Consider the following 7217-nt stretch of genomic DNA (forward strand, 5'->3'; position numbering starts at 1 on the left):
GCTCTCAGCCGAGCGCTCCCGGCTGCAGGAGAGGAGGCGGCTCGGCCGGGCGGCTGCTGCGGGAAAAACCAGCGAGCGGAAAGAGGTGGCAGAGCTCGTCAGACACAGCTCGGACAAACGCGGGCGAAGCGACCGGCGGCCGGGGAGCGGCGACAGGGCCGCGCCGACCGGGCGCTCCCGAGCGCGCGTCCCCGCTCCCATGGAAATGGGACGCCCGCGGCGCTGCCAGGCCGTGACGTCACCGCCTCCCCACCAATCACCTCGCCCGGACGGGGCGCGGGGCGCCGTCGTGCTTTTTCCCTCCAGACCGGCGCGAGCCCGTTCGGCTCCCGCGCGCGGGGCGAACGTTGGTGCGGGCGGGCGGGCGGGCGGGCGGGGGCGGGTGTCGTGTGGCCGCCGCGGTCCCTGAGGGTCCCCCCCGGTCCCCGGCGGCCGCACGTCCCCGCGTGGGCGCTCCGCAGGGGCTGGGGCGGGCAGGGCGGTGGCGGGACCCGCCCTGTCAGGGCCGCTGGGCCTGCCCCGCCGGGGGCCGCGCTTCTGGGTGGGCTCGGCTCTCGCCGCCGCGCTGCCGCGGGGAAGAAGGAGATTTGCAGCCTCCAGGCCCTGGTACCGCGCGGATGCCCTTTTGGTACCCAGCGACCGCGTCTTCGGCTCCTGCCACCCCCCAAGTTGAAAAGTTTGGGTGGGGGCCTGCAAAAGGACCATCGTAAAAGCTCTGGAGCAGTAAAAATACGGGATTTAGGGCAGTTCTCAGCCTGGGTTCCTCAGCACGCTTCCAGGAGTGTGTCCCTTTGGCAGCGTGGATGGGACAGCCCCTCCTCGTGAAGCCTTGGGTCAGGACCCGCTGCCTGGCTCTGGATGTCAGTCGATGCCTTGCGGCAGCAGCGCGCAGGCAGGGTGGTCCGTGCAGGCAAAGGCCTGTGGGATTAGTGGCATGGCACGGAGAACCTTGCTGGGGCTGAAATGGTGTCCTTGAATACCATAGAGCCATAGAATTGTTTTGGTTGGAAAGGACCTTTAGGATCATCAAGTCCAACCGTTAACCCAGCACTGCCAAGTCCACCCCTAAACCAAGTCCGTAAGCACCACATCTACACGTCTTTAAATACCTCCAGGGATGGTGATTCTACCACTTCCCTGGGAGCCTGTTCCAGTGCTTGACAACCCTTTTGGTGAAGAAATATTTCCTAATACCCAATTTAAACCTCCCCTGGTGCAACTTGAGACCATTTCCTCTCAATCTATCGCTTGTTACTTGGGAGAAGAGACTAACACCCTCCTCGCTACAACCTCCTTTCAGGTAGTTGTAGAGAGTGATAAGGTCTCCCCTGAGCCTCCTTTTCTCCAGGATAAACAACCCCAGTTCCCACAGACGCTCCTCATGAGATTTGTGCTCTGGACCCTTCACCAGCTTCATTGCCCTTCTTTGGACTCACTCCAGCACCTCAATGTCTTTCCTGGAGTGAGGGGCCCAAAACTGAACACAGTATTTAAGGTGCAGCCCCACCAGTGCCAAGCACAGGGTGACGATCACTTCCCTAGTCCTGCTGGCCACACTATTGCTGATAAAAGCCCGGATGCTGCTGGCTGCCTTGGCCACCTGGGCACACTGCTGGCTCATGTTCAGCTGGCCATCGACCAACACCCCCAGGTCCTTTTCCACAAGGCAGCTTTCCAAGCCACTCTTCCCCAAGCCTGCAGCAGTGCATGGGGTTGTTGTGCTCCAAGTACAGGACCCGACACTTAGCCTTGTTGAATCTCATACATTAATCATCTCACATTGAAAGCAAAAGCTAGATTACCAAAGTTCTTACTAATGCTTTACCACGTATTATCACTTGCAATCCTGCCAAGGTAGGAGCAAACTGCTGTCTGGTGAAAGCAATTCCTGAAGAATACCTTCTGTTTCCCTTTGAGAACCAGAACCCACAGTGTACTGCTGTGTTCCACACTCTGCTCCAACGTAACATAAATCAAACTTCTCAGCGGCTCAAAATCTTACAAATATTTGTACAGTAAGTTTGTTTCATATTACTTCTATTTACTTCCCTCCAAGAGCAAAGTCTTTGAGAACCATAAATATTGGTTCAGTTTTCTGCTAATGAAATGAGGGGAAAAAATCTCAGCTGCTTCTCTGCAACAGAAGGAACTGTCACGCCCCACAGAGGCTGCTTTATGTAAAATGAACAATTAAAACCTGGTGAAACAGGGCTTTAGTTAAACCACTTTAAACTTCCCTTTTTGGGATGTACCAAAACCACACACACCACCTCCCTCCCCACACTGACATGCTGGAAAAAAGGGAAGGTTAAAGCATGAATCTGCAGTCAAGGCAAGTCCAAAAGCAAGGAAGTGCCACCGTTGAGGTTGGCCTTGACCATTTGGCTCTAAACTCAGATTACACCTGTCCCACTTAGAAGACACTTGGAGCGGGTTGTGTCTTTTTTGAATTCTTGCAATGTTTTATCTTTAAAATAATGGTTTCATATTATCAAAAAGCCTGATAATCTTTGAGTCACAAATATTTTTGTGGTTAATGTGGAGGATTTCTCACTTCTCACTGCTTAGCAGTGAACCGAAACATCTTTCCGTGATCTTTCCTAAACAAATTTCCCAACTGTAAATAGTCAGCAAATAATGATCATGAAAACCCAAAGCTGCAATAGGTCACATTTTTACTTGCAAACTCCTAAAAGATGAAAGATAGCTTAAGTTTCTTGCTCTTCCTAGGTAAACAGGTAGAACTAGCATTGATAAAATTTGACATTAAATTCTACTGTGATACAAAAATCGGAGATCTCCAAACCCACTTGCTTTCTAACTTTCCTCACCGAAGTGGGAAGCTAGGTGCGGCTGGGTGAGGAGTCCAAAAGAAAACTCAATAACACCAGAGTGTGTTATTAAGCAGGCATTCTTTATTGCAGCGCTGGGCAGCACTGGGGATTATCCACCATGAGTGCTCCGCCGATTTTGCAAATTTTCAGAGATTATATACCATAAAGTTATACATAGTCATAAGATTCCCAATAACTCATTTGCATAATCATGAGATTTCCCAGAACTCATTATTATATGTAAATGTCCATTCTGCATGCGCAGTCGTTTTCTCTGGTGGTTGTCAGGGGTCTTCAGATGAAGGCTTGTAGTCTTCCTCACTGTGTTCCCTGACTGACCCCTGCTTCTGTGCAAACTCAGTCCGGGGATCACGTAGGTCACGTAGGCTGTGTCCTTCAAGGCAGCTGTTGCAACTCCCTTATCTTTAGGTTTCTGTGCCTCTGTTTTCCCAAGGCCCTGTTGTCTGAAGTGAGATATACCCATCTAAATTAAAAAAAAGGCTCCCCTTTGTTTATTTATATAACTAGGTTACTTGAATGTCTAAGGTATTTACAACATCCTCCTTGCTCTTGGGGCCCCCAACCGTTTCAACTGTTAGACTCAAATTCATCAGAAGGATGACCTGAACCTGCACAGAGGTGAAAGCATGAATGCAGGTCTGTGGAATGAGAACGAGGGAAAAAAGTAGCAGCATTGAGAAGACTGCAGGCAAGCCAAAGGGCAAGAGGGGAGGAAAGCAGATCTGCAAACAAGACAAAGTTTGGCTAAGGTGGCTGATTACCGTGAAGCAATCAAAAGCAAGCAGGATGTCACAAGAAGGTTCAAAATGGGGCTGAACAGGCAGGACAGAGGGAAAGCGACGCAGACTTTCACGGAAGCACTTTTAGAGGTTGTGTTGAGAGATGGAAAGACCACGAGATGGAGAAGGACATTGAAAGCTGGGATAGGGAAAGATTAACAGAAAGGAATTAGTGCTGACCCTCACTGAATGTCCTGGGATGGTGGAAAGCAGAGAGAAGGATAAAGAAGCAGTAGTCAGGACAAGGGTTCAGGTGATGGAAAGAACAACTCACTACCTCAGGTGGCTATATGAGGCTGGATGGGAAAAAAGCAAAGGTAGATGAGATTGCATCTGGATGCAAGGAGTCAAATGCATGTTGTTAGCATCAAAAAAGCCCTGGAGAGCACGTATGTTTATGGAAACATTCACAAAGATCAGAGTTTGCCTTTGGGTCATCAAAAATTCCTGCTGACGCTGCCTCTAACCTCCCTTCATCTGCTTGCTTCCCACAGGTCTGGCTGGTCAGACGCCTGTGGAACAGGCACTAGCTGATGCCATTGTGGACACCATAGATGATTTCATGACGCTATTCCCTTGGGCAGAGAAAAACCAGGACGTGAGAGTAAGACAATCACTAATTTAAACAAAGATAGCACATAAGCCATGACTCTGTACCTGAGCATCTCCTCTGGAGAAACTGCCATGTGCCAACCCCTGGGTCCACCACCTCACCACAGCAAAGCTGAGCTGAAGGAGCTCTGTGCTTCTTCCTCCAGGCTAATCCAGCCCAGGCCTTCTGCTCCCTCCCACCTCCTTCTTCACCAGATTTTTTTTCACCCTCAGTAGAAGCATTGATGAGGCCAGCATGGGCCGCCGCTCACTGGTTCACCTCAAATCAAGGATGCCGTATGTGCATACATCAAACTGCTCTTCAAAGGGGAAAGACAGGACACTTCCATCCCAGCTGGCACTGTGCGATACCTGTATCTTGTTGCAACCAGAATAAGCGCAAATCTTTCTCTCTTTGCTAACTGAACAGGATTCACAGCTCCATCCCATCTTTCTTTTGCCCTTCTGCAGCTTGATTTCTACTTGGCTTTTAGTAAGTACCAATCTTCAATAACATCAGCTGCCAGGGACAAATGCTTTTCACTGAGGCAGAGTAGGACAGGAGGCACTGCTAAAGAGGGGAGGTAGCACATCCCTCCCTGTCACTGTAGCCGTGCTCTTCAGGTCCCTGCAGCCCCACCTCAGTCCTCTGATACTGATGCCAGGCTAACATGCTGCCACGGCTACTTTAAAACACAGTCCCGGGCAAGTCCTACAGCATTTGGGGGTTCTTTTTGGCATCAGTTCAGTCCCTCTCACCAGAGCCCCAAATGCAAGCACGCAGATCGGCTGCTGGGGAAGAGGGTGATGGATGAGTTAACTCCAGCATTACAGTGGCTCCACGCAGGTCTGACCCAAGCAGATGACCTGACCCTTTTAGGAAAGTGGTGGTGTAACAAGTGCTCAGCCAGACTGCATTATCTGATTACATACACACACCAAACGGAAACACCACACAAACCACCCTACAGGTCAGGCATTTTGTTTCATTTCACATTTGAGGCAAACAGGTGAGAACATGCAAATACAATGGGATAAGAGTTGAGCCAGGATCATGCTCAACAGAAACAGACAACCTAATTAACTGCAGCATTCAACACTTGTGGTTGTCTGTTAAATCCCACTATTTAGTCCAACAAAACAGGTGAAATTAAAGAAGCACAATAGACAAACCAATTCTTACCCTTCTCCCTTCCCATAAAATAAAGTCGTTTCTTCACCCTCTTTCAGCTGTGCATTTTGGAACATGCAGCACAACCACACAAGATTTCTAGTAAAAGCCAAGTAAAGTTTAGTTCAAACCTTGAAAACATTTTAAAAGCTTTCATTTTCCATCCATTTTGTACTTGCAGAAATCATGTACAGTTGCAAAAAATACCCACAGCCACAACCAAACCAAAGAAAACAGATGCCCACTTCACAGATCACCTCACTGACTGATCGCTAGCAGTATCTGAAGACAGGCTAAAACACTGAGCAACCATGGACACCAGCTCCTCGTCCCTACTCTTCATATAAAACTGTTGAAGTTCCTTCAAAAGATGCAACAAGTGTCTTCTCACCGTGGTAACAACCTATAGAAAAGTGGTAACTAACTGTCAAGCCCATATTGCAAACCAGAGTGAATTCTGGGACACCGTCCTCAGAGAGACTCAGCCTGGTACAGATTTGCTGAGCTCTGCAGAGAGCATACAGCAGCTGAGGCTTTAGCAGAGGGCAGGGGCAATAAGGACTTCCCCATACTTTGCCTTCCCCCAGCTTCTAAAAAAGCAGCAGTCTGAATCTTAAGTACTCTGAGTTCAAAAGACCAAATTTCAGTCTTTTCCTCTGTCCGAGGAAACGGACACCCTCCTCTCCTGCGGCGGGCGGCAAGGAAGGCACAGACTCTGAGATCGAGGATGCAAGGGCCTGAAGCCGAAAGGCCTAAGGCTTTTTATTGTTATGCTACTACCCTATTTAACTGCTACAATGCAGGAGCCAGACTAGGCAGTTCAAGATAACATCAACATTCACACGCTAAACACTCATCACCCATCCTGGGAAGAGCCCACAGTGTCCTGGGCTCAAAACATCAACAACCATTCCTGTTTTCAGCTCTGTGTTCAGAACTGACCTTCAACACATGTTTACTTGTTACATGCCTCAAAGAGCCCTGTGAACTGGTCTCGGCTCCTTTATCTCAGAAGCAAGCAAAAACTATTCTCAGTGCAGTGTTCCCAAGCAAATCTTATGCTCCCCAAGTAAAGCACAGCTCTTTGCAGGCTGAGGGTCTTCCACACTCTCCTACCTCCTCAACTCACATCCTTGCCAGCAGATCATAAACTTCAGGTGGAGGCACCTCATCACTGATACCACTGAAGCTCTTCATTTCACTGAGATGAATTCAAAATTCACTGAAACTTCAAGAAGAGAGCAAGACACAAGCTTTGTGTTTAGGGCACTCTACTGGCAGAGTGCACATCTGGTGTCTACACCAAGGTCTGACGAAAAAATTGCAACCTGGCTGGAAAGTTCCATTTGGCAGGAATCCTGTTTTTATAATCAATATCCTAACACAACTGTGATCAGAGTATAATGAAACATTAGTAATTAACTAATGCTGGATAAAGCCAAGTCAGTTCAAATGGAACATTTCAGCTAGTTTGAAAGCTGCCTATTGGATTTATAACATGCAAGTTATCACACTCCCCTCCACCCCCACAAATAACCACAAAATGAAAACATTTTGTTAATCTACGGAATTTTATTTGAACAAGTTGGTACAAAACCAGTACAGTACAGCAAATGAACCAAAACAAGCAGAAACAGACTCGAGCATTGTCAAATAAGGCACATTTAAAAAAAATCTACCCGTGTAATCCAGTGAAACAGACAGTTTTTAGATATGTACTTGGAGGTAGAAATAATTAAAAAAATACTGACAAATCTTAAGCAGTAGCACATTTGTTAAAACAAGTACTACTTAGGTCCCTGTTTTGAAAAGTAAAATTAT

This window comes from Nyctibius grandis, chromosome 6 (assembly GCF_013368605.1).
Source record: "Nyctibius grandis isolate bNycGra1 chromosome 6, bNycGra1.pri, whole genome shotgun sequence".
Taxonomy (NCBI): domain Eukaryota; kingdom Metazoa; phylum Chordata; class Aves; order Nyctibiiformes; family Nyctibiidae; genus Nyctibius; species Nyctibius grandis.